This window comes from Lissotriton vulgaris, chromosome 3_2, assembly GCF_964263255.1.
Source record: "Lissotriton vulgaris chromosome 3_2, aLisVul1.2, whole genome shotgun sequence".
NCBI lineage: Eukaryota > Metazoa > Chordata > Amphibia > Caudata > Salamandridae > Lissotriton > Lissotriton vulgaris.
The window spans coordinates 187,616,613-187,643,155 of NC_141690.1; the positions used below are offsets into that span (position 1 = coordinate 187,616,613).

Sequence of the window (26,543 nt, forward strand, 5' to 3'; positions counted from 1 at the left end):
GTGATTTGTTTTTGAAAAAGTGCCACCCAAGATGATTCAAGAACCTTACCTGAAATTCCAGACCAAATATATATTCACCCAGACCTTTTCAAGAGGGGAACTCCACTGGAGGCATCTGCTATGACTGTGCCCTCTATGTTAAAGGAAAGAACACAGTCAGGATACTATAACTTAATGAGCTGTTTAAGGACCTCTGACACAAAACATACGCTTTGCAGAGGGCATTATCTCAGATGCAAAGTGAGCAATATTTTAGCCTGAGAAGACTTTGTTTAGGTGCTAGTACTTCATAATAAAATAAGCAAGTTCAATACAGTAAGACCTATCTGCACTACAACTTTCGTGCACAATGAGGAGTCAACACAACCTAATGCTATGCCTCACGGTGACTGTGGGGAAACGTAACAAAGTTAATGTTTTGGCACCCATAATATTTTAAAAAGAAAATTCCAGTAAAGAGGCCTGCTGGTACAACAGGTACTTAAACTGTAAGTTGTTATATGCTGGGGAAACTCCTAAATCTGATGCTAGCTACATCTATCCATTATCCCATGTATCATTAAATGACCACAGTGGTACATTACAGAGTTGAAACGAGAGCGGTTTGGTTCTCAAGAAAGGATAGCTTCTTGAGGCTCCCCAAGTCTTTTGAATCTCAGGCACAGACACCATTTACAGCTCCTGCATCGGGCATATAGTATATAGCAAGACGTACTAAAGGCTATTCACATCTTTCCTGGTATGTATCACAAATTCATTGCTGACAAGGGCAGAAGTAAACCTTTTCCAGAGTGGCACAGTGCCCCGTGCAATACAAAAGGTGGGGGGTAGAGAAATGAGTTGGCCCACGTGGGAAAATATTTTTCCCCAGAGATAAAACAAATAAAGTTTAACGAAGATCACTTAATATGCATATTTTAAATTAACAAATACCCTTCTTTGTATATATAATCATGTAAAAATAGAATTTGCAAAGGTTTACTAGGGGAATGGTTTCTAGGCCTGCTTCTTTAAATTCATAAATTCCTGAAAAATTGCAAAGCCGCCCGATGCGAAATCAAAGAACTTAATGTTCCCTTGAATGGTTTTACAGTGGATCCCTATGATTAACTTAATTAACATGTGTGCATCAAAACATGTTAGCAAACGATGCCCCCAGTATAATTGTTTTCAAAGGTGTTCTTTAGAAATTGCTAAACAGTTTGACAAAACTGCTTGTAACCTTCACCCTTTTGATGCATGACCAAGGATGGCAAATCTCTGGCAGTACTTGGGGCAAGGGGCAAGTGCCTAGGGTCTGGAATCAACTCCGTAAACAGCTGAGATTTATCAACTCAGAATCAGTGAAAACCTGGATTTTCTCATCCTTCTCCCCAAGCACCAAGATGCTCCTTTGGAAGTAAAATCTGTACTTTATAAATACAATATTTATTCATTCATTGCTCAACTGTAATTATTTGGGTAAATTTATTTGTAAAATAAAGACCAATCTTGCTTCCATTCCTCAACATTTATCTGCGTATAATCAAGGAGCATTGTGGGGACAATATAGACACAAATCGTTAAATTCTGAAAACTTGTACTTTTTATATTGCACTCCCCATCAGTAATGCAATCTGAGCTTACAGCTCACTGTATTCTCTTAGAGAACATGCCCCAAGAGCTGTGTGGTAATGCACCACACAAACAATTTTGAACATTTTATTACACATGGATGCTAATCTTTTCAACAGACAATTCTATGTCAGGACCGGAGGCTCAAATTATGCCACTCTTCTTTCCCTTTTATTTTTTAGCAGCCATTTTAAACTTATAACAAACTACTACTTCCATGAACAGCAGGAAGTAGGAAATTAAGGTTCCACCAGGAGTCCTTCCTCTTTGTTCACAGTCCGGCCTCCACTTAGTCCTTCTACTTTGCTTCCTTTTCCGATAAGGTGCAGTTCTTTTCTATGTACTGTTCCCTACAGATCCCCTATTGTTGCGGGACGCGTTTGCGTGCCTTACGCAACAATATCCCCTAGTGTGTTGCAGTAAGGTCCTCCCACCGCTTGGGGGTGATGTGCCCTCTCTCCTGGCAGCGCGAGTCTAGCACTAATAGAGTGCTGATGAGTGCTGCCTGGTTGAGAGCCAAGCCAGGTCCCCAGCCTCCCGAGTGACACCCGTGTGGGTCTGTATGACCCCTATTTTCCTTACGCCCTATTAGGTCTGTATTTCCTTCGTGCGTGACGCCCAGCGGTGTAGTATTGGCGGCTGCAGTGCCGCAAGGGACACTTTTTAGGTTGAGCTGGTGTTGGAGCGCAAAGCGCTCCCGCCAGCGCAAGTTCTATAGTCACTGTGCTAACTGGCAAGGGAGATAGAGCTGTGAACGAGCGGCTACTGGCCTGTGCACGAGCCGATTATGCTCTGTGAACTCGCACGTCTCCAGAAGACGACGTGCTGCGCCAGAGCCGCCTCTAGCTTGTTTTAGATGCACTGAGTCATTAAAGAAGTGTTGCCGTTTTGGAAACATGTCATCTAAGGTTTCTTTTTTATTATACTTTATTTACAGAAGTAAATCGTTTGTGCTTTTATTTTATGATTACTGGGACTGTCTTAATTATACAGCTTGCTTTAATCCTTGTTACTACTGAGTTCCGAAGTGGGGAAGTCTTCGATGAGCCGAGGCCTCTGGGTCATGGGCGGTAGAATCGTAAAGGTGATAGTGTGGCTTACTCGAACCAAAAAAAGTGTCTGAAAAGAAGTTGTGGATAATAAGATCGGCAAGGTACCAGGGCCTATCGTCTATGGGTCTTTGAATAAACTGAGCCCATGTTTTTTGGATTCTTTGCAGTGCTTCCACTGTTATAATTATTTGTTCAAGGGCGGTGTGCTTGTCTTTGTACCACGTGCAGCTTTGTGTTGGTGCAGGTCGAGGTTTTGCGAGACTGCAGTAAGATGTTTACACAGTGACTCTCGCCTCTTACATTATACCAGGAGATACCGGAAAAATGAAACTTTTTATTGCGAGAACATTATTGTTAGAGTTTTGTAACCTCTATTCTTCATTAATGGTGTCGACCTACTTGTGTACAAATACCGTGTCTGTTTCTACCGTTACTTTATAATACTTGCATTGTTAGGCAGTTGTTTCGTCGTCTTCCTCCTACCGCCATGCCTTTGAATATCGAGTCGGGAATAGTTACTCTGCCGACGGAACACCTGCTCATGGCTTGGAGATGCTGTCCACCTTTTAGGAGCAATCGACGTTAGTGGCTGCATTGTTATCTTATTGGTTGTATCCTGTTTGAGTCCTCGGACTGTTCTCCTGTAATGGGACCGAAAAGGCTGTACTGTACAGTAATTAGCCTTTTAGATAGTGCTGCATCCCAATCGGATGTTTCTTTTCTGCATATCTCGTTAATTTGTGCCATATTCTTTCCAGCCCCCGACCTAAGTTTACTTGAGTTCCCAGTTTGTTTTGTCGTTTTCTTTACCTGTCTGCTGGTAAAATGTCTTGTAAGCTGCTTGACAATTCTCTCTCTTATATATATATAATATATATCTCTCCTCGCCGGCTTGACCCCACCACCATCCTTCTTGACATTAGGCCAGAAGGTCACCACCCACTTTGACTCCTATATCTGGTGTGTGTGTGCATGATTTCGGCAGGCTTATATGGGAGTGAAACCCCTGTGACATGTGCCAATCTCTGTTCTTTTCTGGTTCTCATGCCTCGTATATGGCAACGCTGTTGCCACTTTTCCAAACTAATTGTACAGAACATTAGGGCCTGCGGTGAGCTAACCATCTTCGAGAGACTGCTAAAGACATGGTTGTTTTAGATGTGCACGCCCACATAATAACACAGCACTCTAATGCAACATACACTCCAAATACCACTCAGTGCCACATAAGTTATATGCAACATAATTACACTGCACTCAATGCAACATACACTCCAAATACCACTCAGTGCCACATAATTACACTCTACTCAGTGCAACACACACTCCACACAATACCACTCAGTGCCACATAATTATATGCTACATATTTACACTGCGCTCAACGCAACATACACTCCAAATACCACTCAGTGCCACATAATTACACACCACATAATTACACTGCACTCGATGCAACATAAACTCCAAATACCACTTAGTGCCACATAATTACACTCCACATAATTACACTGCACTCAATGCACCATACACTTCAAATACCACTCAGTGTCACATAATTACTACACTCCAAATCCCACTCAGTGCCACATAATTACACGCCACATAATTACACTGCACTCAATGCAACATACACTCCAAATCCCACTCAGTGCCACATAATTACACAGCACTCAATGCAACATACACTCCATATACCACTCAGTGCCACATAATTACACACCACATAATTACACTGCACTCAATGTCACATACACTCCAAATACCACTCAATGCCACATAATTACACACCACATCACTGCACTCAATGCAACAATCACTCCAAATACCACTCAATGCCACATAATTACACAGCACTCAATGCAACATACACTCCATATACCACTCAGTGCCACATAATTACACACCACATAATTTCACTGCACTCAATGTCACATACACTCCAAATACCACTCAATGCCACATAGTTATATGCAACATAATTACACTGCACACAATGCAACATACACGCCAAATAACTCAGTACCACATAATTACACACCACATAATTACCCTCTACTGAATGCAACACACTCCACACAATACCACATAATCATATGCTACATAATTACACTGCGCTCAACGCAACATACACTCCAAATACCACTCAGTGCCACATAATTACACGCCACATAAGTACACACACTGCAATCAATGCAACATACATTCCAAATACCACTCAGTGCCACATAATTACATGCCACATAATTATACTGCGCTCAATGCAACATACATTACAAATACCACTCAGTGCCACATAATTACACGCTACATAATTACACTGCACTCAATGCAACATACATTCCAAATACCACTCCGTGCCACATAATTACACTCCACATAATTACACACACTGCAATCAATGCAACATACATTCCAAATACCACTCCGTGCCACATAATTACACGCCACATAATTACACTACTCAATGCAACATACACTCCAAATATCACTCAGTGCCACATAATTACACGCCACATAATTACACTGTACTCAGTGCAACATACACTCCAAATCCCACTTAGTTCCACATAATTGCACGCCACATAATTACACAGCACTGAATGCAACATACATTCCAAATATCACTCAGTGCCACATAGTTATATACAACATAATTACACTGCACTCAATGCAACATACACTCCAAATACCACTCAGTGCCACATAATTAAACACCACATAATTACACTCTACTGAATACAACACACACTCCACACAATAACACTCAGTGCCACATAATTATATGCTACATAATTTCACAGCACTCAATGCAACATACACTCCATATACCACTCAGTGCCACATAATTACACACCACATAATTACACTGCACTCAATGCCACATACACTCCAAATACCACTTCATGCCACATAATTACACACCACATCACTGCACTCAATGCAACAATCACTCCAAATACCACTCAGTGCCACATAATTACTCGCCACATAATTACACTGCACTCAATGCAACATACACTCCAAATACCACTCAGTGCCACATAATTACACACCACATAATTACACTGCACACAATGCAACATACACGCCAAATAACTCAGTACCACATAATTACACACCACATAATTACACTCTACTGAATGCAACACACTCCACACAATACCACATAATCATATGCTACATAATTACACTACACTCAATGCAACATACACTCCAAATACCACTCAGTGCCACATAATTACATGCCATACAATTACACTCTACTGAATACAACATAACCTCCCCATAATGCCACTCAGTGCCACATAATTATATGCAACATAATTACACTGCACTCAACACACACTCCAAATACTACTCAGTGCAAGATAATTACACACCACATAATTACACTCTGCTGAATGCAACACACACTCTACACAATACCACTCAGTGCCACATAATTATATGCTACATAATTACACTGCACTCAATGCAACATACACTCCAAACAATACCACTCAGTGCCACATAATTATATGCTACATAATTACACTGCACTCAATGCAACATACACTCCAAATACCACTCAGTGCCACAAAATTACACTCCACAAAATTACACTCTACTGAATACAACATACACTTTCCATATTACCACTCAGTGCCACATAATTACAAGCCTCATAATTGCACTCCTCAATGCAACATAAATACACTCCACATAATACCACTCAGTGCCATATAATTATACACCTCATATTTACTCTACTCAATGCAACATAAATACACTTTATCTATCTGTCTATCTATCGCCCTCAATCTATCGATCGCCCTCACTCTATCACACTCACTATCTTTCGCACCACCACAGCATCACTGAGCACCACTACAGCATCACTCAGGGGCACCACAACATCACTATGCAATACCACAGCATCACTGAACTCCACAGCATCACTCATCGCCACCATAACATCACTCAGAGCCACCACAGCATCAATCTGTGCAACCATTCAACAACAACTAGTTCAAATATGTTCTCTCAACGTTTCAAGCTTTATTACAAATGTCACAAAAATATGTTAATAGTTCACTTCTGTTCTTGGATTTTCGTCACAAAATACAATGAACATAATCTTCACAAAAGTTATTTACAAAAGCTATTGCCATTATAAATTACAATAACTTTTATTTAAGTATTAAAAAAAAAAAAAATTATTTGTAATATCAATACATCTAAGTCATGTAAATACAACACATATTGCATTACAAATGCTATGGGTGTCACATTTGCGAAAGTTAAAACTATTGCCATTGTAAATGACAAAGCTATTAATTTCACTATTTTCCAAACCAACACATAAATAAAAAATGTGTCATTTACAGTACCAATAGCTCAAACTTTCCTAATGCGAGACCTTTTGCATTGCAAATGCTTGTTTCCTTGGGTGGCAGGAGCCCTTCAGACTACCTCAGGGCGTTCAGTGGCCCCATGGCTCCGCCCATGGAATTGTGCGCCTCAGGTACACCAATATTTGTCTGGGCTCCCTCCCAACTTGCATTTGACTGGCCATAGTGGTTACTTACCTGTCATGCAGAACAGTCTTCTCAAACTTATGGAAAAAGATGCTCGTAACCACCTCGGTGCGGAGTGCCGCCGCCCTTGCCTGGAGGACAAAGTTGTACTTACCCCAGACATTGACCTAAAAATGGTGACAATCCTGGTTAAGTTTGTCAAGGACCCTAAGAAGGGTATTGACAGGCCCTGGCTTTCTTGCCAGGAAAAGCTCCTCGATGCCGTAGGGCCCCTCACTAAAATCTTGGATATGGCAGAGGAGACTAAGGCTACGGGGCGTTTTTGGGGACCCCTTTGTGAAGAAACGGAGCAAGTTTGTGGCGACATTGATGTCACTGGACAAGGCGCAGTTCAACATCTGCAGGGTATTTCCCCCCAGGTTTTCCAAGGGGCCGGTGGTGGCAGGGGCCACTAGACCAGCCGGTCCACTTACACTAACAAGGGGCAAGGCGCCGTGCATGGCCAATACCAGGATGGTACATGCTTCAACACGTTCTACCCCAGCAGAGGGCAGAAGTTCAGAGGTCGTGGAGGCTTCAAATAAGACCAGGAATTCTGGAAAAGATGTGTACTTCCATTGGCGTGCCTGCAACTGGGGGGTCGTTTGGCAGATTTCCTCCCCGCTTGGGCCTCTCTCACAAGTGATGCTTGGGTACTGCAGACGGTTCATGGCTTGCGGGTGGAGTTTCATGACCACCCCTACAAAGCGTTCCACCCCAGTCTCATTTCTTTCTCTCAACAAGACGCAAGGATGATAAGCAAGGAAGTCTCCACCCTTCTTCAGAAAAGGGCGATCTGTTGTTCTACTGAACAGCCCCACAGAGTGGTCAGCAATATTTTCCTGGTCGACAAGGCGGACGCAGAGGCCTGTAATCAACTCGAAAGAGTTCAACGATTGGGTGGTTTATCGCCACTTCAAAATGGAAGGTATTCACCTGCTTAGGGACGTGTTGAGGCCTCTGGACTGGATGGTTCGACTGGACCTGAAGGACATATACTTCACTGTTCCAGTTTTTCCACCCTCACTGCTGTTTCCTGCAGTTCAGGTGGGGTGGCTAGGTTTATAAGTTCACCACTCTGCCTTTCGGGCTATCCTCCGCACCCTGGGGCTTCACGAATTTCTCCTAACCCCGGATCAAGGCGCAACCCTTCTGGAGTTCACAATAGATTCCACCTCATCAACTCGGAGCCTGCTGGCCCGGAAAATGGCAAAGAGCAGGCACAAGCTCCACTAAACCATGGCCAAGTCACACACCTCTCTGCACCAACTGGCTCGCCTAGTGTGCCTTCTCTCCTCCTCAATCCAGGCCATCTTTCCCAGCCCTTCGCACTATCGTATGTTGCAGCGGCTCAAGGCACACCACCCTCTCCGGAAGGGGCTGACCTGTACTCAATCCGTCCCTCTTACGGTGGAAGTGAAGGAGGAGATGGTTTGATGGCTCATCCACATGGAGGCGTGGAATGTAAGAGCAATCTTCAGCTCAGCCTCAGACATTGTAACCGAGTCAGACACCAGCCCTACTGGCTAGGGGCCAGATACAAAGATTTTTCCACCGGTGGTATCTGGTCTGCACAAGAACAGTCGTTTCACATCAACTGTGGAGTTACTGGAGGGCTCATTTGGTGCGCAGTGTTGGGCGAGGGACAGGATGATGGACAATATCTCAGCCCTCAGATATATCAACCATCTGGGCGGCACCAGGTCCCATGCACTGGCGAACGTCGCCAAGGAATTCTGGACCTTTTACCAGGACAACCAGGTGTCTGTTACAGTGGAATATCTCTCAGGTAGAGTGAGCAAAGTGGCAGTTTGGTACTCTTGCCATCTCCTGGACGCTAGTGTTTGGAAACTGGATCCCCAGGTTTTCTCCCAGCTGATGGAAAGGTGGGGGCCTTGTTCAGTCGACCTTTTTGCATCGCATCTGGATCATCAGTTACCGAGGTTCTTCAGGTGGAGACCAGATCCTCTAGTGGAGGCAACAGATGTGTTCCTCCAGGGCTGCAGCTGGAACAGGGTTATGCGTTCCCCCCCCTTTCTCCATGATCACGAGACTGTCTGCTCACATTCGCCCCCAACAGGCGAAGGTGGTGCTGATCACCCCTCTCTGGAGATGTTAATTGTGTTTTCCAGTTCATCTGGAACTTTCCTGGGATCTTACAATCCGACTATCCCACTTTACTCACATTCTGCTGGATCCGGACAGCAATCCCAACCGCCTGGTAGTGGAAGGGACGCTCCAGCTGATGGCCTGGCGGATCTCAGGCAGCGATGGTCGTTCTTGGGCCTATCAAGACACGCAGAGTCCTTATTATCTAAGGCATGAGCAGATAGAACAACTAAAAGATACCGTTCCGCCTGGAACAGATGGTGCAGTTGAAGTTTGAGACAGAGTAGCAATCCCGTGGGCGCAGATGTAGTCCATGTTCTCAATTTTCTGGCGAGGCTTGCGGAGGAAGGGTTGGCTTACCACTATCAATATCTTCCATTCGGCAATCTCGGCGGGACATAATCCCTTCCAAGGATCCCTTGTGTGGGAACACCTGTCTGTGTGTAGGCTCCTCAGGGGCATTAGTCTTTCACTCCCACCGGAGCCACAATACTCTGCATTGTGGGATGTGAATGTAGTGCTGAATCTCTTCCTTTTCAGGCAGCCAAATAGATTTCTGGCACGCAAAGAACTCTTTCTTGCAGGCGCCTGTCTGATGTACGAGGCCTTGACATCTCGGCCAGAGTGTTCTTCCAAGACGGGGTTTCTTTCACAGTCAGTAGAAGGACTAAATCTCCTACCCTGCATTTCGAGAATCTCCCAAATGGTGTGTGCTACAGTGCCTGCGAGCATATGAAGAATTGACAGAGGAGGTCAGCCCTCCAAGTAAAAGACAGCTGCTTGTCGCACCAAGAAAACCGTACAAAGCCGTTTCTTCACCAACCATAGCCAGATGGGTACGTTGGGTGATGCAGGAGGCGGGCATTGACACCAAGAAGTTTGGAGTCCACTCAACAAGGGGGGCTACAGCCTCTAATGCATTTTCGATCGTAGCATGTCTGGAAGATCTTATGCACGGGCCGACTGGTCCTTGGATTCGACCTTTAAGAGGTTTTACTTTAAGCCAGTTTTAGAGGTTGCTCAACTGGTGGTGGATAAGCTTTGAAGTAGCATAATCTGAGGCTCCTGACCCGCCATAGAATGAAAATGTGCCTAGCTATAGTACAGGTAAGTTTCAATTCTATAAAGGACACGGAGGGGAGGATTATCCCACCCGGCCATCAATGAGGATGCAGACCCCCTCCATTATGAAGTAAGTACTTGATTTTCAGAGTTGGTTGGACTGTTGGTCAATTAAGAATTTAGTTACATGTTTGGTAACTGCCTATGACCTTGTATTGCTTAACATTGCCCGTTTTGTGTTTGCTCTGCTGACCTGTTTATATTGAGGTGGGGTCTGACGCAGTTTTTTGTTAAGGGAAATGATGGGTCCAAACAGGATGCGGGAGGTTCGAGAAGAAGCTGGTAGCGCAAAACAAAGCAAACAGTATAAGTACCAAGTGGAGGCTGGACTGTGAACAGAGAGGAAGGACTCCTAGTGGAACTTTTGTTTCCTACCCCCTGCTGTTTACGGGAGTAGTAGTTTGTTATATGTTTAAAATGGAGGCTGAAAAATAAAAGCGAAGGAAGAATGGCATAATCCTCGACTCTGTGTCCTTAATAGAATTGAAACTTCGCTGTACTATAGTGAGGCAAATTTTCATTCTCCTTTTCGTCACCATACTGTGGTACTGTAAATCCGCAGCCAAACAGTTTGTGCTGCAGGGTATTTGGCATACTTACCCAGTGAACAAGAGACAATTTGTTGTCATTGACCCCAAACAATATGCCCCGAGTTTCAGGTGATGGGAATTCCAGAGTTTTCAGAATCAACCCCTAGGAAAAAGGTTTTAGTGCATACGGTGTCATATCACAGACTTTAACGTCGAGTAGGAAAAGACAAGGCCTGAACTACAGTTATAGGTTTCTTTGTGTACTATTGATCCTCAATGTAGACCAAAATATTTAGCTGGATACATAAATGCGGAATGAAAATTAATGTTCATTATAGTCAACTAAGAGGACTCCACTGAGAAATAGTATAATATTTGAGCATGCCCAACTTTTCCGCAAATATTAAGTCGGACTCTACAGAATGGTGTCAAAGGTATAATCTAATAAGACTATTTAACTCGCATAACTAATTTTCAAATCAACACACTGCTTTAGGCCCACCAAACACATTTGGCATACATACTCCTCAAAGGGAATGGCCAAACAACGAATTTGATTTTGGCATACATACTCCTCATCAAAGGGAATGGCCAAACAGCGAATTGGATTTTAGCGTCATACTCGGGAACATGGATTTAAAGCTTCTTTTAGTATACTACGGACTTCTGGAGTTTGGGGGATGTGGGGGTACCTTTGTGATTTATACCTGCATTTAAAACACCCTTGAGTGTGCTTGAAGTAATTTTGTATTCACAACATTATTCAGTGAAGCAGAGTCAAATATTTGGCATTAAAGAGTATTGCAATTACATTAGTTCTGTTTCTCTTCCCATTATCTTTATTTCAGAAATTAGAAGATCGAATCATATTGAGACTATAGGAATTCTCTTAGATCCAAGTTACATTCTCTAATCATTTTTATTGGGTAGCTCTCAATGTTGATAACCTGAATCCATAGTCTTGTCGTGTTCTAATCTAGGACTCCGATCAAAAGGACCTTATGCCCCTATACGGCTATAATCCATTCATACCCCTATAATGGCATAAACGATCAGAGCCATATTTCAGCCATATTTCAGCAACTCGCCTCTGCAGCTCATTACAGTACATGACACAGCAGAAGCCACTATCTTAGATTCCTAGATTACACTCAGAGTTCTTCAACAAGATAAAACCCCAGCAACCTACGAAAGCCCCGCTTGCTATGTTTTGATTAGTAATAGAACTCTAATGAGCACTGCAAGAACGATCACTTCCTAGTGACATCTTTATTGACGTCTTATGTCCAAAAACGTACGTCAAACAAGGCACCTTTCAGGTATAAATATTACCAACGTTGCCTTAAGCAACAGCGATGGTGTGATGAATACAGGAGCCGAACAGCTGTCCCTTGCAGAGCCCAGCAGATGCAAGCAGCCCACGGACGCTGCCCCTCCTCCTCCTGGACGCGCTGAGAGAGACGCTGTCTTTTCTCCTGCCGAGAAAATCCAGCTCCGGCGTTTCCAGCCTACTCTTGCGAGTGACTGGGATATCGAGTCCTGGAAGGAGATACAAGACCTCCAACATTCTATTCCAGAGGTATGGCGTTAACTAAACCCTTAGAGAGAATTCTTGAAGCAAAACCAACTTAACTTAAACTGCTACTTACTCCCTCCCAAGTATTAGGCTTAGGTCAGGTACACTGGGGTAGGCGTAGTTAGAAGCACCAGTTGAGTACGTTAGCTAAATGTATATATGAATGTATATATTTTATTCATTTTAACCATTGTATGGCTAAGAAACCATATCAATGCTTTTACAGTATTTCGCAATCCTCCTTTTACTGTACGCACTTTTTATAATAACAAGTCTTGCAATTGTGGCAATTCATTTCTCTTGCATGAGAAGAAAGACTGTTCAATAAATAATACCTTTTATTGAAAACGCCAGTCTCTCTATTCTCTGCATCTTGGTGAAAGTAATCTGCACAATTGACTGAGTAAAATAACTGTCTATTGTTTCACACGACTCTAGAGATTGACTCTTATTCTAAGGAGCAAAGTTGTCATGTTTATGCGGTTGTTGGAAAACTGAATCCCTTCTTGTCTGTGCCAGGGAAGCTGATCACTTCCTATTCAGTCAAGAAAGTTTCCAGTGACCTCTGAGCTAGTTGGTACAAACCCAATTAAGTTTAGCATAGTCAGTAGAGACCTGGAAGACCGCACTTCTACGTCTAAACTGCTGTTTATGTTATTCCAATGCTCAGGGCCTATGGGGAAAATAGGAACTACACTACAGTCTCATGCCAAGAAATTGAATGTTTAAGGCGCCTTACAGCAAAATGTCCAATAAATGTGCAGAGGTTTTTTTTTCAGACCCCGATTTCCTAGGAGCTAACTGAACATTGGATGGGATGTGGAAAATTGTTCTTCTAATTAACCATTTAAAATCTGCTGAGCTTTTATCTGACCTTATAATAGGCTTGCAAGTGATACAGATGACAGGCTTTTAATTTAGAAATTGTGGGTTGGTTAGATTTGTTTCCAGGACCAAACATTCCTTATTTGCGATAGAATTCCATATTTGCAGCTGTTCATCTTGTAACAGAGCCTCCTATTAATTTAGTGGTTAGATTTTTAACACTGCTAGCTTCTAAATTAGTCTTCTATCTCTGGTATTAATGCCCTTTTCAGCTGTACTGAAATAGAAGCCTTTTGCAAAAAATAATCTGTAGATTTGGCAGTTCACGTGGAAAAGAAAAAGCATCTGTCATTGTTGCAATATTAAGCAATGCATCAATCTAATTAGAAATATCATTTCTTTCAGAGAGAAAACTAAAAGGAATGTTGCAGTTTTGTGAACGGTATCGTTCTTCTTAGGAATGAGGACAGAGCAATACATGCAATGAATAAGTTTACAAGAGCATTAGTGATCAAAATCATCAAACAAACCTTTACATTGTATCAGATCATTGAAACGATACAAAAATTTGAATGCCAAGATTTTAACTACAAAAACACTGTATGATTTACAAACGTGTTTGAATACGGTTGACTTGAATATTTTTAGTTATCAGACCATGACCTGTTACATTTACCTGGATGTAGTCTGATGATTTAGATTAACAATTTACTGTACATTTGGTATTTTTTGGTGTTATTACACTTACAGAAGATGCACTTGCACTTTGTATGTTTCTCTGTATTAACCTTTTAAATTGTGTTATAAAGATAATGAAAGGTCCAACTGAGATATCCTCTGTTAATGTGATGCAGTCTTGTGACGTGCTCGGCATTTGAGCATCATTGTTTTATTGATGTTTTATTCATATTGCATTGTAATTTATGTTACTGCAAACTGTTTGCACAAAAATATCGGAAGTTTACAGCTGTATCGTTTTTAAGGTTTAACTAATTTGTTTATGGAGTGCGTATACATTATTGTTCGATTACTAAAAATCATGACAATTTAAAGACAAACCAAAAATACGTTGCATCTTAAATGCAACAAAAAATTTAAATTGTTTAACAAAATACAGTAGTGTGAAATATATATGTATAAGTAATTATTCAAGAAGCAGGTAAAATGTGTTTAAAAACATAATGACCTTGTTGGCGAGTGTAAAACCCGCCTCCAACTTTCAGTAAAACATACTAAGGCTCCAGTAAGAGTCTTGGAGTATAATAGGGGGGGAGGGGGGTTGGGGGTTCCCAGACCGGTCATGCATTTGAAGATTGTGGCAATGGTTCTGCAAACCTACGGAGTTACGTTATTTTGCAATTTGGAAAACAAATTTTGCAAACTTAACATTAAGCATTGTGTTGTTGGGGTTCATTGTGGATATAATGGCTTGCTGGCTTGATCGAACGCTTGATCCATTCACCTCGCAACAACCGCCTTCTATCCTTGAGAAATGCTGGGCAAACCCACACCACATGCTCAATTGATTCGGAGTAATGACCACAGCACCTACAATTAGTGTCCTCATTTGAACGACGCCATGCAGGCACAGGTTTTTAAAAGGGCCAATCGCCCATCCTCAGGCCATAAATCTTTTCTTCCAAACAGCTGCATATGTGCTCGAAAGATAGGGGGCCTCTGATCTGGGCTTGAGCTCAGTAATTATAGACCAGGCATGTTTTCGTTTAGACAATTGTGCCATGGCCTGATGAAAAGACCACAGGCGAACACTTCTTTTAATGGACAATTTAAGTGCCTGCTGGGGCGGATTCGTTCCCAAATAGCCCATGGCATCGAGCAGTTTCAAAGAGTGGTCAAAGAAACATCGCTGTTTTTGACTGGGTTGACCTGATATTTCTTGCCACAACTTGGTCTCCAGGCTTCCTTGCCGTGAATTACGCAGTCTGTGGCACAACTTGATGAAAGCACCTGCACCAACGCCCTCATGGTTCAGAAGGCCAAACTCGAGCCTGATCTGAGCCGGAGATGCAGATTTCGGAAGGTGCCCGGCTCATTTGTAGATTCTAGTTGTTGTTTTATTCAGCATTGACAAATTGCTCCCCAACATAATTTTTTGGCCGTAGGTTAAACAGTTTGTAACCTTTGCCTTCATGATTGTCAGGAGGGGGGATAAGGTTGGGCCAAGTAGCTGTGACAAAACTTTCATCATTGCTGCTTCGAGGGAGAAGTGCTTTTGCTTTGACTGCTTCTTTCGGTTTCACAAAAGAGCCCCTGGAATCCATGTGAATGCCCAGATATTTATATGATGCCACAGTTTGGTTTTTTGCCATCAAAGAACCACCCACAGGTTTGCTGCTTCCGATTCCCGAAGGTGATCGCTTTCGTTTTTGAAAGGTTTAATTCCAGAGCGTTACTTGATGTAAAAGAAGCAGCTGGTCAAAAAGTCTCTGTAAACCGACCCTCGTGTGGCTGAGTAAAACAAAATCATTGTCAAAAAGCAAATTACTAATTCGGGATCCACCAAGTGAAGGGGATGAGAGTTGACCTTATCCAATAGGTGGGATAAATCGGAGGTAAAAAGATTTAACAAAAGAGGGGCCAACACACACCCTTGTTTGACTCCACAGAAAGTCTGTATTTTTCTTGAGACGTGTGACCCATCACCCAATTTTATGCGAATCCAGATGTTTTATTGAGGTTGGATTATTAATTTTCAACGGTCACTCGAGATTCCTCATTTTTAATTTGTGCCATAACAGGTCCCTAGCACTGAGAAGAGGGGTCCCAGTAATAGATAACCAACTATATACAATAAGTAGCAAAACATTTTAGGGAATACAATTAATTCACAAACATTGTTGTTTATTCACAATGGTGTCATGTTTTGATTACCACATACGTTTCATAAATATGATTCAAAAGGTGTTCAAAGTGCCCCTGGGAAGAAGGGAAGTGGTAAAGTGAAGGGTAGTGAGGGTAAAGGATGGTGACATAAAAATGGCCAAGCGGCCTTACTGTACTATGTATTTTAAGTCAGACATAGACAAAAAGACCATCAATGTAAAAATTCATTAGAAAAGTATCATGCTCCACATAGTACAATAATTGTCATAATCATGGGGCGACGTTTTGACCCCCTTTATAATAGCAGGCACTAATTATCTCCTTGCAGTGGGGTCGTTATCAGGACGGGGAAAGAGACCTGTTTAAATAAGTAATGAATCTATATTACAATGTATTGCGTAAATCAAAATGATATAGTTAATAAGCACATGGGTGTATAAGACAAGACATACCAATGGTTGCTTGTCTCGGGAGAGGATGAAGGAAAGGAAACTTTGCCAAATGGGGAATTTCAATACCTGTAGAGAAGGATGTTGTATGTAACATTGTATGTAACGTTGTATCACCCATTGTACCCCACCCTTATATTTTATCAGTATTATGCCTATTATTACACCTTGTACCTTACTAGTTACCGTATGTATTTGCCCTACTGCTCACTCTCATAGCCTGGAAAGGCTGGTTGAGTACTAGTGTCACTTTTTATAACATCTTGCTTGCTGTGACTTATCATTGTGTTTCCAACTGTTTGCACCCGTTTCTGCAAACTTGTCTGTCTGCACTATGGTACTACTATAGTCCACTACTGCATCCTCCCATACCCACCTAATCCTGCAACGCAACATGGACCCCATCGGCAAACATACATACAAAATCATATATCCACCATCACTCACCAAAAAAGCCGCCAAACGCTTTAAACACAACTTCCTTAGGTCACACTCGGAAAAGCCCTTCGCTGACACCTACTTCTCACCGGTTAATGGATCCCTGAACACCGATATCATTTTCCACACCACACGCAGAGCTCAATGGAGAAAAGCGTTCTTCACCCTACTCACCGTCTCCTCGACTAGAAAATCCGCACACAGCCAAACACTCTCCATCTCCCCATCCCGGGTCTTTCCAGGCAGAGCCACCATCACTATTTACAATACCGGGATTGTCCTATTACAATCCACAGACAAGAACCTGGAACTGCTAGACAACATGTTCCCCACCTTCAAAGAACACCTCTCCAAGTCACGGACAAACACGCATATCTCCCCCAATTCCACCAACCATGACCTCTCAGCTGCATACTTTTCAATCAGGGACACACCTACCACCCCTGACCTCCCATCCCCCACCCACAACCTCACTATCCCAACTCAGCACCCCATCTCAGACATAGATCGCTCCCCCTCATACGCCGCCCGTTCCCCCGCCCCCTCCACCAACGTCCGGACCTCCACACATACCCTCAACACACCTTTCACACCTACAGCGGGCATTAACACCCCGCTCGGCGCTGACAGCACAATCCCCACACTTAACACTCCCAACTTAGTCCAGCACCAGAATTACACGCATTCTGACAATTCCCCCCTTTTATCCCCCCCCATTCTCAGTCCTCACTACCCACCAATCTACTGCGCAGAACGTACTCCCTCTCGTAATTTAACGCCCCCTCCCCTTAACAGGATCATCTCCACTCCCACTCCCCCTCCTACTCTCAGCCCCTGCTATCCTCCTTCCAACACAGCTACCAGTCTCCCAGCCTACACGTTGTCCCCCACGCCTACCGCCAATGCCCCCACCCATAACATCAATTTCCTCCCTATCCCATCCACTCCCCAACAGTCCAGAACCTCTCACCTCCCTAACCCCATCCCACGCTCCAACACAACGCAGACCTGCCCGAACACCAGCCCTCCCCCTCGCCTGCACACGAGTTCCCTGGCCAGCCAATCACCCCTGACTGCCACCCCCACCCCCACCACCTACCCTACGATGGAACTCATCATGGCCACCCTCACTCAGATCAAAGAAGACATCCAGGTCATCAAAGAACGACTCTCCACATGTCCTATACACCACCCAGCCACCTCCACCCCCCTTCCCAACCTGCCTCCTTCCCCCCCCAGCGGTCCCCCACCCTCACCACGCCCCACACCAGGCTTCAAACCCTGCTCATAGGCGCAGCAATTCCCGTAGTCCCCAGCATCGCCCCTGCAACGCCTCACACATCCACACCTCCCCGCCAAATGTGTCCCCCACCTCTCAGGCCAACTCTCGCACTCAGCTATGCCCCAAGCTGACATCAATCCCAGCTCTTAATCGCAACAACCGCCCTCGCCGCACCCACAACTCTTCTTCTGACCTCGACACACTCACCCTTCTCCGCTCCTATGAACCAGCCCCCCAAACTCACACAAGCACCCCACACCGCAACATTCCCACGATACACCCAAATCCCCTTAGACCACCCACATTAAACAGCAGAGCCTCCATCCCCAATAACCTTAGAGAAGTCCCTCTCTCGCGAGAACAATCTAACACCCTCTACACACCCCGCCTCAAATGCGCGCTTCTCAACTGCAGATCGGCGACGAAACACTCAGCAGCCATTGCTGAACTCCTCTTATCGCAGGGCCTTGACCTAATCATCTTGACTGAAACGTGGCTAACTGAATCCTCGACACCCATAATGGACATTCTGGTTCCTCCCAACTTCCACATTATCAGGCTCGACAGAACAGGCCAAATAGGTGGCGGAATCGCATGCATATACAAGAACAACCTCTCTGTTCAGAAAGTCAATTCCACATCCCTGCCATCCCCAACATCCTGTGAATACATCTGCCTCGACATTATTAGTGAGGGCAAACCGATATGCACTCTGCACAGCATATACCACCCACCCAGGGACAACCTCACCTTCTCCCAACAAATCATGGATATGATCTCAACCAATTCCAGTCGCCAGCTCACCCAAATATACCTTGGTGACTTCAACCTCCGCTGGAATGACAGCAACGACGCAGTGGTAAACAGTCTTAAAAATGTCCTCGATGCCCTGAACCTCACCCAAATATGCAACAGTCCGACCCATGAGAAAGGCTCCACCATCGACCTGATCATCTCCAAGGAGCAGTCTATCCAACTTGAATCCATCCAACCTTGTGACTGGTCGGATCACCACATTATCACATTCTTTATCAACGAAAAAGTCAAAGTCAACCCTGTGCAGCTCTCCAAGCCCAAGGTCTGGAAAAGAAACTCGAAAAAGCTCAACCCTGGCTCTCTGCCCCCTAACAGCTGCAATCTCCTACTCCCTCCTGCAGGCGCCTCGGACGTCCAAACCCTGACTGACCACTATCTCAACTCTATGACTTCGATAATCAATGAGGCTGCACCTATGCAACTAAAAAGAGTCGCCATTAAAATCTCCAAACCATGGTACGACGGGAGTCTCAACGAAGATAGAAGAGACATGCGAATGGCAGAACGGACCTGGAGATCAGCCCCCTCTGCAATGCACCTAAAAGAGTTGAAGAAGAAGAGAAACGCCTACTTCAGGAAAATAAAACGCTCAAAATCGGACTTCTTCCGCCTCCAACTTAACCAAGCAAAGAACCGCCCGAGAAAACTGTTTGAGCTAATCAAATCGCAATCCAAAGAGCTACCACAACCACTCAACACTGGGCGTGTGGTACCCTCATGTGAAGACTTCGCTGCTTTCTTTATCCAAAAAACCGACAAAATAAAAAGCGATCTCCTCACTGACGCAAGCCTCTACTCCAAACCCAAATGCCCAGCACCCGTTGAACCAAAAAACAATGCGACATGGTCAACCTTTGACACATACTCGGAAGAAGAAATTGGCAAATTACTCAGCACCCTGAAACCTTCCAATCACCTCACGGACCCCCTCCCTGCCTTCGCAGTAAAAGATTTTACCCCTCTGATTCTCCCTCTCTGGACTAAAATCATCAACAGCTCTCTCCAACAAGGAAGCATACCTGACTCCCTCAAAGTTGGTCAGGTCACACCTCTACTAAAGAAACCAACAGCCGACCCCGCGGATCTCAACAACTACCGTCCCATCACCAATATCCCCACTCTCGCCAAACTGCTGGAAAAATGCGCACAACTACAATTGACTAAACACATTGAGCAATTCGATCTCCTCAACCCTCACCAATCAGGTTTCCGAGCAGGACACAGCACAGAAACGGCTATGACTCACATAATTGACGACGCACTTCAAATGCTAGACCAAAATGACACCTGCCTCCTCATCCTTCTTGATCTCTCCTCCGCATTCGACACCGTTAAACATGAGAATCTACTAGAACTACTAAACAAAAGAATGGGCTTATCTGGAACTGTCCTCAAATGGTTCACTTCCTTTCTCCGCAACAGGACGCAGAAATTCAAGAGCAACAACCTGATGTCCACGCCAGTACCTGTAACGCTAGGCGTCCCCCAAGGATCTTCTCTATCCCCAACTTTGTTCAACCTAGTCATGGAACCGCTCACCACTCTGCTACAAGAATCCAATGTACACTTTCACATGTATGCCGATGACACCCAACTCTACCTCAAACTGCAATCTCCCAATGACATCCTGCTCCTGAACTCAACGATCAGATGCACCCAATCCTGGCTTGCCGACAATCACCTCAAACTCAATGCCCTGAAAACAGAGTTCCTTCTGATCGCACCTTCAGCGAAGATAACCACCACTCAACATTGGCTTAAACTCCTAACCGCACTCAATGTCCAACCCACCATCGTGGAATCAGCAAAATCTTTAGGCATAACACTCGACACCAATCTCAACATGCAGCAACATGTCAGCAAAGCTACAAAGGGAGCGAACTTCCAGATCAATACTCTGAGGAAACTTAAACCCTACCTCCCAGCCAAAGACTTCCAAACAGCGGTGCAAGCACTAGTCATCCCACGAATTGAATACGGCATCACCTCCCTCTGCGGACTCCCACTAACTACAACCGCACCACTAAAAGCATCTCTAAATGCTGCAGCGAGACTCATCACGGGGTCAAAAAAGCACTCCCACATCACCCCTGACTTGAAATCCCTGAATTGGTTGCCGTTTGAAGCCAGAATACATTTGAAAATAGCCTGCATGACACACAAGGCTGTACACCTAAACTCACCCGGCTACCTTGCTCAGAAATTGACAATCTCTGGGGGAATCAGAAACACGAGAGGCGCAAACAATCTTCTGTTGAAACCTCGAAGATTCCGGAAGGAGAAAACATACAAGCGCTCTTTCTCAGGAATGGCGCCTAGGATTTGGAACTCACTCCCTCCCGAAACCAGGCTTCGCTCTTCCACTACACTCTTCAAAAAAGAAGTAAAAGCTATCCTCATGGCTAAATTCACCTGTACTACTATCTCGAACCCTATCAACACCCTGCGATGATCTTTATTACTTGCTTGACCCCTTATCTATTTGTACGAGCTGTCTTATCACCCACTTGATTGCTTTGCAGCCACCCAATTGTATTATTTGTATTGTATGATCTACTGATTTACTTATTTGACTTTGTTCCCTCATGTTCCCTTCTGTACTCTGTGAACTATCGACCTACCTATTTGACTTTGTTCCCTCATGTACTCTTCTATGTAAAGCGCTCTGATATCTGCAAAGATCTTGTTCGCGCTATATAAAACTCTGAAAATAAATAAATAAATAAATAAATAAATAAATACAGAACCAACTGGAATTGGAATCACAGAGGACACTGGGGTAAGTAGATTACAAAAAGACTCACATGGGTAGATAAAGGTGCATGGACCCTCGAATCTAAAAAGAAGCAAAGCAACACGCCATTACTCATGTGCATGCTCCGGTGTTGGCAACCAGTCGTTAACGACATTCCGTTCAAAAAAGGAAGGTGGACAAGGAATGAAAGCTTACTTTGATATTGATTGCAGGGAAGTTCAAGATTGGCCCGTGGGTCGGGCACATCGCGGAAGAAAAACCGATGCGGCGAAGACCGTCATCAAGCGAGTACAACGTCTGTGAAAATGATGATCGGGGTCATAAGTATAGAGTTTGAGAGGACCAAGATATTTGGAAACTAGTTACCCGTAGGACCTGTACATACCGGAACACAACAGGAATGAGTCTGTCTACCAACGAAGCGCGGTCAGCAATGGAGATTATGTGGTTTGTCTTGTCCATGTTTTGAAGTTCAAGAGGGGGTTTGGTAGTGCCAGGGGTTGTTAGTTTGTCAATTCTCGAACTTTCTTATAAGGTTTTATTATTATCGGGGCCTTAATAGCCGTTTGTTTTCTGAACAACTGGGTCGGATACACAGGAGAACAATAATCCTGGGATGAATACAGGTCTGCCCTGATAGCGGGAGTTTCTTGACTTTAGTTAGAACGGACACGATGAACTCAGGCAACGAGGAGAGGCTGTCGATTATTGGTGAACAGCAACATACTGCCTGCACCAGGTGAGCTTTAGATTGTGCCTTTGTAATCAGGGTGTTAAGGCCCTCTAGCTTTTGGGTAATCCAGTCTGTGAACACTACCAATGTGTTTAAGAGGTCCACCTGCAAGTCCAATTTATCAGAATGATAGTTTAAAGCTGAAATGGTTGATTGGAGTGTTTACAGGAGTTGAGGCCACAGAATATTCTCGTTGTACAAGTGGCAGCTCTCCATGGCCGGAGGCTGGTTGTGATCGTCATTGAAAAAATACCAATCAAATCAATTTTTAATGAACGGGCTGCCTGTTGAGGGGCCCATGTGGTTGCACTGGTCAAATGGCTCTGGTATGAACTTTGTGGGTGATAAGAGGTCCTCGCATAAGGCAGGCCCTATTTGTAGTTCCATTTGGGTGGTTAATACTGGTTAACTCCCAACATGCTCGTCCGTAACCATAATCGTAGTCTGTAGCATTTGTTGTTATGGTGGTGGCGAGCTTGTATTAATAAAAAGCTGATCGTCCTTCCTTAAAGGGGAATTTTGAGGCGAGACTAGAGTTGGCTTTGTATTGGCTGGTAGCTGGTCGTGTTGAAACATGTTAAATCCCTCTAGTGTTGAAACATGTTAAATCCCTGTAGAGGTGATAGTGAACAGCTCTCAGCAACATTTGGAGCGGAGTATTCGACCTTCGTTGAAATTCTTGAGGATGAAGTGATTTGAGGTGGACTAAGGCCTGACCTGTGAGGGCCGTCATGAATGATAGCCTTTACTTGATTTAATTTCCGATCTGAAGACACAGGGCCGACTGTAGTTTCCCGCGTAGTGCTGCACAGAGTATTTGAGGTAAGGCCTTTGCTTTTTTGTGGCTGCAGCGTTTTTAAAGAAATCCCTCAATGTCACCCGTTTGGGGGAAGTGGCTACACAGACGGTCATGCCTTGTTTTGTATCTGAGGATTTGGAGCAGACAGAGGGTGCTGGCCCGGACAATGTAGGGTTTGGAGCAGACAGAGGGTGCTGGCCCGGACAATGTAGGGGGAGAAGAAGTGCCAGGGCTAATCGAAAGGTTAGTTGATGGTGACTGAGCATGTCCGTGAGTCACTCTGGGCTGGAGTGTGGCCAGAGAAAGTGCTTCCGCCGTGTCGGAGTTATCACTTAAGGACTCTTGCCTTATGGCTTTGGGTAGGGGTTTGGGTTGCAATTTCCTGGTTTTCTCTGACCTCATTGCAAGGGTGTAGTGAGGAAGTAACTAGCAGTGCCACTGTAATGCCTCAGTGCCTCAATGCCCTAGCACGTCAGTGGTACCTCTGTGGTGCTTCAGGAGCACACACTAATTAGGAACCACCCCTGCCTGGAGCAGTTACAGCAACTGGGGCAGGCTGTGATGTTGGGCTCACTCACTGGGAACTTAAGGCTTTAGTCTGCTTGTGTTGCAGCGGGTGCGGTCAAGGAGATCAATCCTCCTGGCCGAATGGGCAGTTTCCTCAACAAAAGGAATTAAGTCCACTTGGCTTGACCCATCCTTGCTGTAAGCTAGCTGCTCTGTGTGCTGTACCCTTACGTGTGCTGCTACAGTCTGCTTTCAGGCCAGTGATGCACGTGGGGACGGCGACCACTGCAGCTCCACGGCAGTGCCACAGATCACCAATGCTGACTGAGCCCTGTGCGACAGCCGCCTTTGCCTGTCTGATATGCTGGAGTTGAGGGGGGGGGGGGGGGGGAGGAGGGGGGGGGTAAGGGGGAAGGGAAGGGGACACTGCCACTGCAGTAGCGGGATCTCCCTTTGCTCAGGCACGCTCAAGTGCTAGAGGGCCCGAGTCTTTGCCGCTGCACTGAGGAAAGTCGCCGATGGGCCAATACCTCGGTTGTTATGCAGCGCGCTGCTCCGTCTTACGTCCGTGCCCACAGCTCCAACACACGGTTCAGCTGCTCGTCTGTGTTACTGCTTGCTGCTGTCTGGAACTATCTTAGCCGCACAAAGTTAAGTGAGGCCAACCAGAACAGTGGAGGGCCGAGACTCAGCAGACTCAACACACTCAGCCCTACTTAAGTCACCGCTGCCTGCAAACCACGGCTAGATGCCAACTCACCGCAGAGAGAAGGAAGGTTAAATGAGAGGCTGCAGATTTCAGGGGGGCTGGGCCGCGGGGGGTAGTGGTTGGAGGGGCGCGGTTCGAGAAAGCTGCAGTTCGGCACCTTTCCCGCTTGCTTTATCTTCTTTCCTGGTTGTTCTGCTCAGCTCACTTTGCTCCACTTGGCTACCCGCTAGAGCAGAAAGAAGGCAGCGGTGTCAGCGGAGGAGCCATGGTTTCTGTGTTTCCCACGTCCTCCCTGCTTGCTCCCGCAAGCGCTTGCTCTGCTCACTCACTCTGCAGTCTCGGCTGCAAACTCCACATGCGGCCTTGTGCAGTGATATCAGCTCCGAATAAAGATTGACCGAACTAAATTGATTTACAAACTCAAAATATGGACAGTGTAATCTGCAAGACAGGATAAAAACTTAACTCAGACTACCACCAACCATCAAGATAACAGGTTTTGCCCATATTGGGCTAATTATGACTGGACAAAATACAAACTTTACAAAGTTTCCACAGCATATATAAAACCAATTGACCTTTTTACTTTCTCTTTGACATTCACAGGACTGGCTAACAAAAGAGCAATATCTAAAGATCAACATACCCATAATTCTAATTCAAAATTAGTGAAGACTATTCTCTCCTAGAAAAATAAGGCGTCTCAAAACAGTCTGCTTTGTATTAGTCCCACATTCAGATCTATATGCAACACAAGATTCCAAGTGAGCAACAATATTTCACTTTTGCATCAGGATCATTTAGGAGCAAAACGAATATTGTAGGAAATCTACGTTTTTTTGCAAGGTCGCCCAAGATCGTTCACCCTTTGCTGGCTGTAGAACTGTGTGCACTTTAGCCCTACCAACCAGTTATAAAGTGTGTGTGCTCCTCCTTCCTACATGGGAAAATTGGGATATTTGGTACATACAAGTTAACTTACAGGCCCTGGGTAAATGTTTTATCATATACTAGGGATGTATAGGTAAATGTCAATAGGGGCCTGTAAACTCCATTATGTCATCCACTACAGTGACAGTGTAAACAGGACCACAGGCTTCCTCTCTAGCTTAGCTGTGCAGTTTTAAACTACAAATTCGACCTGTCAAAATAACCACAAAACTACAATTACAGTAGGTCTCTTTTGGACAATAGCGTGAACTCCTGCTGGAGTTGACACACTTCAAAGGGAGAGGCCAGATGCCAAAACAATTGTTGTATATTCACTGCCTGGTTGCTAGAAATCCAGCTTTGTTCTACCACACTTCAATCTCTGGGTTTCTTGAGGGACCGGGGACTGCTTCAAACTGGATGTTGGTGTTAGATGTTGGAGGATATCAGGACTACCATAGTACAATCCCAACGAGCACCCCCACCCCAAGTTTAGTAAGGCCATCTTTCGCCATCTGGAAATGCCTAAGGTTGGTGGGGTTAAACCCAGGAACCTTTAGCCCACTGGTTAGGTCATCCCCATGGGCTCTTCCCATCCACTAGTTTGTGCCAGGTATGTATGTGGCATCTCCAGGCAACAATGCAAAACACTCCTGGACCCGAGGAACATCGGAAGGGGACTGAACTTGCTGTCTGCAACCTGAGAAGAGCCATGGGCATGTTCTTTATCTTGTACTCAGGACAAAGAAGTCACCTCCAAGGATCTGTTCGTTGAGGATCTTATCCTGAATCATCTAAAACCCAAGGGCCTCAGTAACTTTTTTACTGTGGAAAGAGCCCACAGAGTTCCCGGTGGACGCCCGAAGACGGGGGCGCCTCCTCGTCCTAGGATTG

The 26,543-nt window shown here is 44.6% G+C and overlaps 1 protein-coding gene across 8 annotated transcripts in view; it reads right to left on the reverse strand.

The window, feature by feature from the left end:
• RNF4 (ring finger protein 4) overlaps positions 1-26,543 on the reverse strand; it is a 334,013-nt gene that overhangs the window by 255,223 nt on the left and 52,247 nt on the right. For 4 of the 8 annotated variants that reach the window (XM_086964195.1, XM_086964193.1, XM_086964192.1 and 1 more), the window contains exon 3: positions 50-133. The exons of the other annotated variants lie outside the window; for them this stretch is intronic. The gene's annotated coding sequence lies outside the window, so the exon portion shown is untranslated. The remainder of the gene's footprint in view (positions 1-49; positions 134-26,543) is intronic. 8 annotated transcript variants of the gene reach the window in all.